Genomic DNA, 12,675 nt, shown 5'->3' with positions numbered 1-12,675 from the left:
AGGGGGAGCTTTAGTTACTCATAAGTCACATGAACACTCTTACTATTTCACAACTTATTCTGCATTTTTATCATAATGAATATCATACGTGCTCAAGACACTTCAGTTTTTATTAGAGCAGATCAGCTGCCCAAAGCTGAGGTTGCTTTTGGCTATCTCGCAGCAAATCATATGCCCTCACTATAAACAGCACCACCATACAACCCTCCCCCTGCCCAAGCTCTTATATACCTTAAAAAATTAATGAGCTTAACCTGATCTCCGGCGACACTTTGAAGCATACAAAGCCTTCTGGCACAGCAGTATTACATTCCTACAACCTTTTACTCCCTGGCAGCACTAGAGGGCAGAGTTTATGCTGTTTGGCAGCTTGGTACCTAGGGATGGGACAGGGCAAGCAGGCGTGCGCAGGGGAAGCTAAAAGAGACCAGAAATTGTAACTGTCCCATGGGAAATTCAGAAGAAAAGTTATTGTTTACTAACTGATTGTATCAACGTTATATTGAAAATCCTACCGTATCTAAATACAGATCTAAGATCTGCTATGAGGAGTTAAAAGCATTCCCACAGCCTGTGGCTTGAAACATGCTCTTCAGACCCTGTTTCCCTGAGCTGGACTCCTGCGCCAGGGCTGCTGGGGCTGCAGGGCTCAGAGATCCAGCAGAGCCCGTCCTAAGCCAAACTCCTCAGAGCGGTGCCTGGGAAGTGGAAATATAAATTGAAGGTAGAAAAGATATGTACAGAAAAGCCAAGATAAAGCCTCCTTCATCAGATCTGTCAGCCTTTTCCTCGCCCCACCGAGGCTGCCCTGACTGACCTTTATTTACCTCCAAGGCCTCCAGGCCAACCTGTCAACCCCGTCCTGCATCGCACTGGGCTTGCTGCATTCAACCTCCCCATCTCTAGACTCCTGCTGTGGCTGCCCTCTTCCATTATTGCCTTTTTTTATAGCCCTTCCCCCATTTCTAACAGGTCTACGATTCCTTCAGATGTGAAGGGGTTGCACACCCAATAGCTACCGTCCCTCTAGAGGCAGAGACTCATTTACCTTTCTCACTGCCAAAGGACTTTGCCACCATGCTCTGCAGCTCAAGCTCTGACTTGGAAACAGCATTTCAAGCAAGTATGAGAAGATGCTAGCTGTACAGCCACAGAGCCTGACAAGTGGGCATGGAGCCCCAACAGGAGACACAGGAGAGGGTCAAACCACAAGTGAAAGTGGGAATACCACACGGAAAAATGACATCCCTTCTCCCACTTCAATCTCCTGAATGCCAAACACACCAATGAATTTGATCCTGGTAAAGCAACGCCCTCATTGCCACATGGGCCTTCTATTCTTTCTCAAGTATTGATCACTGCAAACCACTAAGAGAGTAATAAAAGCCAGGGGCTGCTCTCCAGCAGAAGACAGATGGGTGGGCCTTCCTCCCGGCTGGCCTCTGAGCCCTGGCAGGGCACTGGAGGGAGTTTCAGCCACAGACAAGTCAAGGGTTTTGCTAGGCCAAAGCCTGAGCACACATCTCATGCTGCTGCGTGATACAGCTCTGTTAGCAAAGCTGACATGCAGGCGAAGTTAAGAGACAGTCCTGAGGGGAAGCACTCGTTCGTTGTTCATGACACTTGCGTTAGCTGGTACCTGAAAACCTAGCGTTGAAGTCAGCAGACCTGGAGACTTGTAAGAACCATGGGAATATTCTGAGAACTGACGGCCAACACAATGCAGCCAAGCCTCCACAGCCATCCTTGGTCTCTGTGATATAAACCCGCTACGAATCAGCCCTCCGCAAAGAGAGGAATCAGGTACCACCCACTTGGAGACCACAACAAAAAATAAGCACTAGAGATAAAAGTGTAAATGAGCACTTCTTCATTCTGCTGACCAGATGCCATCATGGATGTCAGCTACGATTGTGCGCAATGCTGCTGCAGTGCACTGAACTGTGACGACTTCATTCAGCTGAACGAGCCATCAGTCCCAAAAACCAAGATTGTTGCTATTTGCGCTAAAAACACATTGCCATTAGCAGTGACTTGCAACACAACCTTTGCATGACTGCGGTAACACCTAACAATCCTAACGCCTTTCAGTGGAAGGTACTAATTCACAGACATTTGATATATACACAGGAGCACAGGACTAGCAAAACACAGTGACCAGAAACACTATTTCACAAGTCAGATCTAGTGAAAAGTCTATGTTGACTCAAGTACAGCTGAGCAGCCGGAACAAAATGTAATGAAACATTTTTCTTCATATGGCTTTGAGCGCTCAGACCAGCTGCAGACAATGTTTTAGAGAACAGCGGCAGATCAGTTACGCAGAGCTGGAACTAAAGCAGTGTCTGTTCCTGAAATTATGGCTGCCCACTCTACAGCCCAAAGTATTGCCTTTTGATTCCTACGCAGAGGATGAACACACACAGTGCGCAGTGAACTCAAAGTCACTGCTTCACAGGCATCAAACAAAACGGATGCCCTACTCAGGAAGCTGTCGTACGTCGGGCTGAAAGGTCTTTTTCATGAACAGGAATCTTATGCATTCTGTAAAAGGTTCTGTAAAACAGGATGAGATGCATTTAGTGATGTGAACATTTGAAATCTGCAGAAGACATCAGTAAGTAACATTAATGTAGAAGGAAAGTGGCTTCTCACTGTCTCTTGAAGTACAAAAGCCATGCCAATAAACAAAGGTAGTGTTTTAAGTTCCTGAAAAAACAAAAAAAAATGAGGTACCACTTGAATCTTCATATTCAAGCATGGAACAAGTATGGTTTGAGTGCTAAAAATGATGGGGGTTTTTGTTGTGGTGATGTTTATTTAAAATTGAAATATAAATATATATCAGGATGAGTCCAGTAAGAAAGGGCTCGTAAGTGTACTAGTAACCAAAATGGTCCTGCTTTTCCAAGGAATCAGGAAGTGAACTGGTATACACCCAGAAATGGTATGCCTAATGTACGATAGGCTGTGTGTCAGGGCAAGGAGAAGCAAAGGAGCCAACACAGACTGAAGGACATGTTCTCAGTTATCACTGTCTAGCCACTGCATCCCCGGGCAATCATCAGACCACTGGTTGTGGTATCATCTACAGTCCCTGGTCTGCACAGAAAATAAAAAACTGCATTAACTCATTAAAAAGTCATTTGCTGACCCAAACCTCTTAAGTTTGAATTACCAGGTTAATTACTCCTGTTCCTTCTGCCAAAAAGGTCAAATTAGCCCTAAAATCTGCACAACACAAAAGGTGTATTTTTCTCCACCAGAAAGCACTTATTTCAGGACTGAGCATTATGCTGATGGGATTGTATCCCTTCTTGTTTTCTCACCTTATACAAACTGACACTGCAAGAGACTGAAGCTTGTGATAAAGCTTCGTTCATCCCCAGCAAGGCTTCTTCTCTTATCCCCTAGTTTGTCTTACTTCTTTCCTGCTTGTTGACATGAACTTAACTGAGCAAAACCAGGACTATTCTTTAAACAGCTGTGAGAAAAGGTTCTGGACACACAAATATCTCTAATTTCATACCCTGTGGTCAGCATTCAGACTTGTCTCCCACAGACCCAATATTCTTTTCTTTCGTGCAGCTTTCTGACTACCACTCTTGGTGCCTACCAAATATGAGATTATTAACTCATTGCCTTCAGTGTTTATGAAGAACAAGCGGACAAAGGTCTTAGTTTGCAGCCTGATTAAACTTGCTTGTGAACAATGTTCTTATCACAGTGTTTGCCCACCAAACAGCAGCTGCTTCTGTTGGTTCTGGAAACAGCGACACTGGATAGATACACATTTGTTCCAGCACTGCTATCAGTAAATGATGTTTAGAAGCAGGAACACCCAGCTTGCACAGTATTTTTGGTGGTGCCAAGACAGAAGAATATAATGACACTTGGAAGGTGCTGAAGCTGCTGCTGAGGAGGGGTAAGATACGGCACTGGGTGATGGAGCCCTGCACAAGCTGTAGGAAGATCCTCCAGGAGGAAGAAACTACCTTAAGCACTAGGAGGCAAATGACCTGTAAGAGATCAGAGAAGGTAAGCAGGGATCTCAGAAGGGGTTCACTCTGCAACAGTCACATTATATACAGTACAGGTTACCTGCATCATTTGGTAGAGGAAGTTAAACATGGAAATCTTTTCTGACATTATATACTAATTAAATATTTTTAGATCATTAAGATCACAGATAATTATATCATTTAGATCATCTAAGTATACATTAAATGTTGATCTAAAAATGAAGGTGGAGATTTTCACTGCTGTTTAAGAGATTAGTATGCATAATCCCATTCAATGTAATGGATATCTATGCATCTAAGAACTTCAAGACATTTCAACAAATTAAACTAAAAATAGGAAATGTTTTCCTGATGTCAGTGTCACAGCGAGACACAATAGAACTTGCTTTAGATTATGCAGCAGCTCCCATTTCCCAGCTCAGTGCCAATTCGGTACAGTGGAGCATTTTATCCTGCACTATTTTTAGGGAACTGGGAGGTTATTAGGAAATTACCTAAATAAGGAATGTTCTAGTTCTTTCTTCTCACAGCTGCTATTCATATTCCAAAGCTCTAGTTAAGCCTCTTGGGACAAAGATCAAGTCAAATGGAAACATTTTAGAAGGAGAGTTTTTCGTGAATTCAGAGCCTATCTGGTCAACAAGCCCACAACGGATTGCGCTGCGCAGCTGCTTCTCCGGGTTCAATGAGCTATATTATCTTGTGGACTTCCAAACACTCATTTAACACTTCAACATGCCTCCCAAGACACTTGCCTTTTTTTTTTTCTTTTTTTTTTTTTTTTAAACAGCAGGGCATGACAGAGGAATGAACTATTCTGAGTTACTAATCCTAAATGTCACATGCAGTCTGAGAGGTAAGGAGACATTTTTGGTTTCATAATCAGCCAAACCTTACAGAGACAGCTGGCAGGCAAACCAAGAGCACCGCTGCCTCTCACTCACCAGCGTTGGGGCTACTCACATTAATAGCTGGGAAAGACAAGTGCAAAAGAGGTCCAAACACTGAGGAAACTCCAGCTATAAATATCCGAGGTCTCTGCTACATGATTGCCCTGGTCTCTGAGGGCTCTGGCCTGTTCCAAGAGACCTTCACTGCGTGCCACCTCATCTAGGACGGAAGCTGCACCTCCCTCCCAGTGCCACAGATACATCTCCCTCTTGTGCAGCCCTCCAGTGAGATCTCTAGTCACCTTTTTTGCTTCTGTGTTCATGGATAGCTATGGTTCCACATTTACTCTCCAGTAGCTAATTCAACCCAAAGCAGTGCACCGTGCCCCAAGAGAAAGACACCAGTGAGCACAAGAGACAAAACTTTTCAAGGATCTGGACTTCAGAGCAAAATCCCCTCTTGCATGAATGGATAAGTTAGAGAAACAGAAGCTTCTTGTTTCTGCAAGTATCCAACTTGGATTCGGTCATGTTAATGTTGACTGTTACGCATCTGGAAACCAAAATCAAGGGCAGTTATGTTCTGTGCTCATTAACCACAAAGAACCTTCATGCTCAGGCATCTACAGTATTCTGCACTGCCCACTGACTGGTCTGCAGATAGAGTATAAATCTTGGCAGTGACCTGTTATGGTTTAAATCATTTAGGTGGAGAGTACCAGAGACCTTCCCTGAGAAATCACTGTAGTTGCTGTTCTATCACAAAAACAAAACATATAGCATGCTGCAAATCCGAGCTCTTCTCATGGCATGCAGGGATGTAGATTCTGGGGAGGTTTTGTTATAAGGCAATCATGAATTCAGCAAGCTGGCATTCCTGCATGCATTGATACAAAATACGAGTTTTCTGAGCCAACTGAGAAAGCGGGGGAAAAAAAAACCTTCGGAAAACACTATCCATGATTTAAACCCCTCCCAAATAAGATCTGATATTCTTCTACCTCTCCTCCCTCCACAGATATTATCTCAAACACTTCAACAGACACAGCAGTGCATCAGAACAGGAGCATGTCAGGAAGGGGAATGTGCAGCCTCAAAGCAGACAAGTCATCCAATGCCTGAAGTATTCTGAAGGAAATCAGAAAGCTCGGATTTGGCTTCCCAACAGCCCCAAAGCAGTAGGCTGAGGCCAGCAGTAGCTGTCTGGCTGCTTGTTCACAGAACCAGGCGGAGAGGACAGAAAGGTTCTTTCCCTCAGCTCAGATTCAGCTCTCTGTTTGTTTCCAATCGTGTATTAATATCTAATCCACGTTGTTATGCCCCACTAGGAGAACAGCAGCACAGAAAAGCCGGAAGATGAGATGTCTGCATCTGTGCTTTGTATTGAACATAGTGATCTGGCAGAAAACCAGAGGAAAGAGAGGAGTGTGAAAACAAGCTCTCTCTATGGACATGAAGAGTCCAGACAGACAGTCTCCTTGATGAAGTGGGACAGTGGCCCGGCCATAGCTAGGTTCCTCCCTACGGGAAGAGCTGGCTCACAGCAAGTCTCCAGCACGGCCAGAAACCCAAGTGCAACAGATGGGACTGCACCCCACTGGGACTCCCACTCAGAGATCACTTCTATCTCGTTCACTAGTCCTAAATTACAGACATTATAAGCATAATCCCTCGTGAGATCACAACACAATGTGCAAGGAAATTACAGCAAACTCGGGATCTCTCCAGGGACCCAAAGGTATTGTGGGTCAAAGCAGAGAAAAAAAATGTATAGTGCCAGTTCTACGACACCACTGTTAAATATGGGGTCAGAAAACTTCAGCCTGAAGGACAGTCTGAAAGTCTCTCTGCAATGCAGCATTTTCCCCTTCAGAGCCAAGCACAAGCAAACTGCAGAAAACCCACAAGCACTGCACATGCTTTTTCTGTTCCATGAAATCAGCTGCTTTTGCAAAAGAAATCTCTTAAATGAATGACTTTTTTTTTTTTTTTTTGGTCATTGCTCTCTGGTGAACTATCTCCTTGTCTTGCCTTTGCAGGTAGACAGGCTTCAGGCCAAATCCCAGTTTGCAATGCAAAGGCTTGGAGGGTAAAGGAGTCTTCTATGTGTGCTCACTCCCAAATACGTTGGCAAAGCAGAGGAGAGGGATTCATACCTAGTGCTCAGAAGCACATCCTAATCTACCACCACCATTGCAGACCCCCCCAAACCTTTCCTTCACCCCACGACCCATGCTCTGAGGGTTCCCCTCTGGAAGGGGTAAGAATATATACCATTCCCCAGCACCAAGGTTTGAGGAACCTCTGAACAGTCAGCACTGCAAGCATTTCCTCTCGTCCCCACTATCCCGAGACCACCAGCTACCAGGAAATATGACACTTTTACAGGAAGAACAGACAGAGAATGAAGAATTAAACTGAAGCCACAGGAGCTGTTCCATTTCAGTACCAGCCAAAATGCCTAGTATTTTAAGAGTTGACTGCTATTCCAGCGATGAAACACCAGCAGCGGAGATATTGAGGAGGAGACAAAGTTTGTTCTAAGCATCGATGCTACAATAGCACCATCAATTCTGTGACAGTGGATCAGGACAAAGGATGGCGGAAATGAAAGCCTTAACAGTACATGTCATTATTAATGAAGTAATTAGAGAATTTTAAAATGTTACTTTAGGCAAATTCATTTTCCTGTGCTTCCAGCTTCCCAAGCACATCAGCTTGAATTAAAATCTCAGAGACTCTTTCATCTCCATGCTTGCCAGCTGGGGTTTTATATTCTCTACTAGCAAGAACATTTTATTTTCAGTTCTGGAGAAGGGCAAAGCATTAAAGTCTCACAACACTCAGTGAGCCATAACATCTTCCTAGTACAACTGTTTGTACCAACTAGAAAAATACTTCCAATAAACACAAGAAAGCAGGACTCAACATTGCACACACAAGTGCAGCAAGAAGAGCAGTAACCGCCGTCCTGTGGATCAGGCCTTTGGCTTGGCTACAGAGAAGTGACGGTTTTCTCCCTAGACTGGACCAAGTCTGTCCACCCTGTAGCCTGCAGCTACGAAGCGCAGCTCAGGCGGAGGTGTGGGAGCTAGCTTTAATCTGTGCATGGGAAGCGCTGACAGCGCTGCAGTTGTGGTGGCAGGTTTTCAGCCCCAGATGCTTTACGCAGAGTCCCAAGAAGCCTCCCATGAAGCATGCCAGGAAACTGCCACTGCCAGCGGGATCTGTCACCAGAGCTGCCACCACCCCTCCGACTGCTGCAGACGGCACCAGGGCGCCTCACGAACAGAAGCACCACCACCTGCCCGCGCCACTGCTTCAGATAACCTCCACGGACCGCTCTGGCCGGGCTGGACAATTTTGCTCATTAGCATCTAATCAGCCGGACAGGGGAAACAAGAAACTGATTCCACCCAAATGTCATCAAAACCAAACTGAAACAACTCTTCCCTGTAGCCCTAAGAGCTGCTTGTTAAAACGAACGAGGCACCACAGACAAAAAGTGTTCCAGAGAGCCCCTTAATCTGTATTTCAAACAGAAGTTTTTTAGACTGTGTATTTACCCACACCTGACAAGTCCAACTTAATAATGCAACTTTTCTGAAAATTCTGTTCATAAGCCATGTCCACACAACAGAAGAACTGCATTTGGTTTAAACTCTAGTTCAGATGCTAAAACTGAAAATTTTGCAGATAAGTGCAGGAGCGTTTAGACGCCACATATATTTCACATTATTTTTAGACTAATGCTTACTTATGGAAATGAAACCCCCATATTAAGTGTTATTAGCTTTCCATTTATTTTTGTAAGATATATGAAAGAAACATTCCATTTTCTGAATTTATGAAAAATATTTTCATTGAAATGTAGCCTTACCATTCCCCAAAGCTTAGGGGAAAAGAAGTTAATTTTTTATATTAAAATTTTATGTATAAAACTATATTAATCTGCAAGATAAGCAGGCTGGTCACTGATGCTCAAAACATTCACTGGCCATCAGAGTTTAGATTGTTCCTCTCTTTATTCACCACTATCTTACAAAAATCCAAACTGGAATACTGTTTTATCTAAGTTCCTGAAATTCTAGGTTTCAGAAAGAACTGATACAGCTGAAACAATCCCCTTTCATTTTGCAAGTTGAGGTCTGTACTGCACAGAGCCACTGAACACATTGATGGCTCGCTCTCACATCCAGGTTTACCTGAGTAAAGAAATTGAACAAATATGTAGAAAAGGATCTCATGAAAAACATAGGCAACATCTTAAAAATCACCGTACGCAGACCGGAGTCATTAGAGTCCTCCTGAGCCACAATGATTTGGTTACAGGATGCTGCTGTAATATGCAGTTCCCATTAATAGAGATCAGTTTCTAATTCACAGAGAAATAAACTGAAATGTAAGATATGATTAATTCATCTTTTCAATGCTGCCTTGCATCAGAATTAAGACAATGATATCATCACTCTGTAGGACTAAAAGCTATTTCCAACTACTTCAAATACACTCAAAGTAATTAAAGAACACAATGTGCTGAAATCTTCAGTACTTTAATAACAGCACTTCTTACTAACAGGTTGAGGCAGAAACATCATCTATTTTTTAATTTAAGCTCTGCAAATGTACCTACACAGGAAGCATTTAAAATAATGGCCCAGTCCTAGTTCAATAGAAAAAAATCCTGTTGACTTCAAAAGGAGCAGAATTGAGCCTAAAATAATTGTCTTACTAAAGCACATCCTTCACTCCTACAAATTCATGAGCTCAACTTGTTAAAATATTTCTGAAAGAGCAAGGAAAATGGTCTTCAAACATATAAATGATAGGCTATAAAGAGGAAAGGTATCATTTTTCTGCTATGGAGATGGAAAGAGTAGTAGTGAAGGGCTTAAGTGAAAGCAAGGGAAATGTAGGCTAAACATCAGAAAAGACTTTCTAAGAGCAAGGACTGTCAATCGTGGGAAGAGACTGCCTAGGCAGGCAGTGGCTCTCCATCACGAGAACTTGTTGGGTAAAACATCTGCCAGGAATGACGCAGGCACTGCTGATCCCACCACCCGCAGGGGATGGAGCAGAAGAGGTTCCCTCCAATCTTTTCTGTGGTAAATTTAAGAGGGCTGCTCTACCTAACCGAGAGCAGCCCTACTGCAGAGAAAGCACAGCGCACTCCACCCCATACAGCACAATACACTGAGACGGTTGGATTCCCAGTTGTGGGAGCCTTAGATTGAAATGGAATCATTAAAAATGAAGAGAGGCAGCATGGCCCAATGGACAGGACACCAAACAGACTTGGGAAGCAGGAGCTCAGCCTGGGTTTGCGCCTGGCCTGCTCTGCGGGCTGGAGCATGCCATCCTCTCCCTGTGAGCGGCTCTGTTCCCCCTTGCATCCTTTGCCTATTCCAGCTTTCCAGGGCAGGGACAGGCCCCTACAAAGCGGCAGAGCGCATGCAGCACCCTGCTCCCTGAAGCTGCAGTCTCAGTTGCGTAGGCACTACTGAAGCGTCAAATGGCGGCTTCAGGTCCAGCAGGATCTGAACCAACGAGGAATCACTGCCAGGGTCAGGGGGCTGCGTCAGGGCGCAGTCCCAGGGTGGTAAAACACTCCAGCTAGTGATGGGCATGTGCAGGAGAACAGGCCAGGTCTGCAAGCCTGGCATGGCTGAGCACGGGTGAAAGTAAACACACAACTTATCATGTGTTAGCAAAATAAATGTGATGAAACTGTGGTTACCCCATAAACTTCTACCACCATACATGTTCTTGAAAACATGGAGGGGAGAGGAGCAATCAAAGCAGTTAGCGTACTCAGCATGAAGTACCGCGGTTCGGGCCCTTTTAGGGGGGAGAAAGACGTATTGAGTCATTGGACAGAAACTGGTGAATGCCTAAAAGATTAGTTTGCATTTTGTATAAACAAACAGAGGGCAGTCCAACCAAAAAAAGAAAAAGAAAGAAGATATTTCTAGGGGTTTAAAAGTGTTAATTTCATAAAACTGAAGAAAATTTTTAGATAAACTAATTGAAAAGGAAAATGTAGAGGGGAAAAATAGTATTGAAAATAGACAGTTCTTTAGGAGGCTGAGAAGTCAAGTTTCTGTAAGAGGGCAGTTTTAACTAAACCTTTGCTGATCAGTAATGGTACAAGCCAGATTAGATTTTCACAGTAAAATTTTTAAATTGTGATACAGAAATGTTATTTAAAGTTATTCCAGAAACAGAGACTGTATATTTGTATTAGACAAAAGAAAAAGAGGATATTAAATAACTTTTCTTAGTGTTGAACATTTAAATCAGACCACTCCACCCAAATGCCCCTAGGAGTCCTAAAAAGCTTTGGCTTGCCAATGTTCATCATGGAGTAACATTTTAGAAGACTGGAAGAAGGCCAATGTGCTACTTCTCAAAGAGCAAGGAGAGAGAAGTCAGGTACCAACTGGCTAGTTGCTCTGAAAGCACTTGCAAGGGAAAAAAAAGATGAGAGATTCAATTAACAAAGAAGTAAAATACAATTAATGTCAGTCAACGTATAAATTGTCAGAATTACTGGAGGAAGCTATACACATGAGTAATTAGGGCAACATGAATAACTTTGGTAAGGCTTTTGTTGACTTACCACTGATTAACACTCCAAAACCAAATTAGGATTATACAGCTTCAAAACTGTATAAAATAAATGGACTAAAAACTGATCAAGTGATAGATCTAAAGAGGTCACTCTAGGATAAACATTGAGCAATCTTAACAGAGGTCTACAGAAGTCAGTTCCAGGATTCCTGGTGGTCAACACCTCATCAATCTGGAAACAAATATAAAATTGTCTGTAAAACTTTGCAGCTTGGCAGAGCAATAAATAATGCAGACAGTGCAGTCATTGAGAGCGACCTGCACCCCTCGCCAAGCCAGGCCTATTCAAGTAAAACGTGCTGTAATGCAACCAAGTATGAAGTCATATATCTCAGAACAAGGAATGCAAACACTGCTGCCAGAGGATGACAGACTGCATCTGGGACTACACCAGTACACTGACACTGCAAAGGATACAGAGGTCAGAGCAGATAAGCAACTCAGCAAAAGACATGGGACGAGAAGGGCTAATGTGATTATGCGATGTACAGAAGGAGAAACAGAGCAGGAATATGAAGGAGATTTTATCTCTATATACTGAAAGAAAGTGTACTGCTGTGCTTTTTAATATTAAAATACTGCAACACACTTGGAAAAAGAGACTGGAAAAATTGTTTAAGACTGAGGGAAAAAAATTCTCAGTGAGGCACTTGAAAAACTCAATCTGTTTAGTTTATCAAAAGGTAGATTCAGAGGTGACAGATCTCTGTATGTTGAAGGGAGAAAGTGTCAGGTACTAACGAACCTTTTAACAGAGAAAGCCTAATGACAACAAACTGATGCAAACTGAAACTAGACAACTTCAAGGAAGTAATAAAGCCTGACTTTTCTTAACAGTAAAGGTAATTAACCTTTAGTTTAATAGTGGTATAAGTTGTGCAAGGTAAAAGTAGTGAATGTTCAGTGTTCAAGTCTTTTAATTAAAACTGGATACTGCCTGAATGATTTGCTTTTGTTAAATACAAGTTTCTGGGCCTGGGTGAAACTCTACGTTTTATTGTAAGATATCCAACAGGACGATCTACTAGTTTTTAACTCAACAAATTTGTAGTAATACAGAAAAAGAACAGCATAATCTATGTCTGCCGGTAACATCTGCGTAACTCCTCTGTGCCAAGATAAGGGTGGCACAG

General features: G+C 43.1%; 1 protein-coding gene across 1 annotated transcript in view; it reads right to left on the bottom strand.

The window, feature by feature from the left end:
• CARHSP1 (calcium regulated heat stable protein 1) overlaps window positions 1–12,675 on the bottom strand; it is a 36,013-nt gene that overhangs the window by 1,493 nt on the left and 21,845 nt on the right. The gene's annotated exons all lie outside the window — the stretch shown is intronic.

This window comes from Apteryx rowi, unplaced genomic scaffold (genome assembly GCF_003343035.1).
Source record: "Apteryx rowi isolate R43461 unplaced genomic scaffold, aptRow1 scaffold_105, whole genome shotgun sequence".
Lineage (NCBI taxonomy): Eukaryota > Metazoa > Chordata > Aves > Apterygiformes > Apterygidae > Apteryx > Apteryx rowi.
This window is presented reverse-complemented; position numbering and strand designations above follow the sequence as displayed.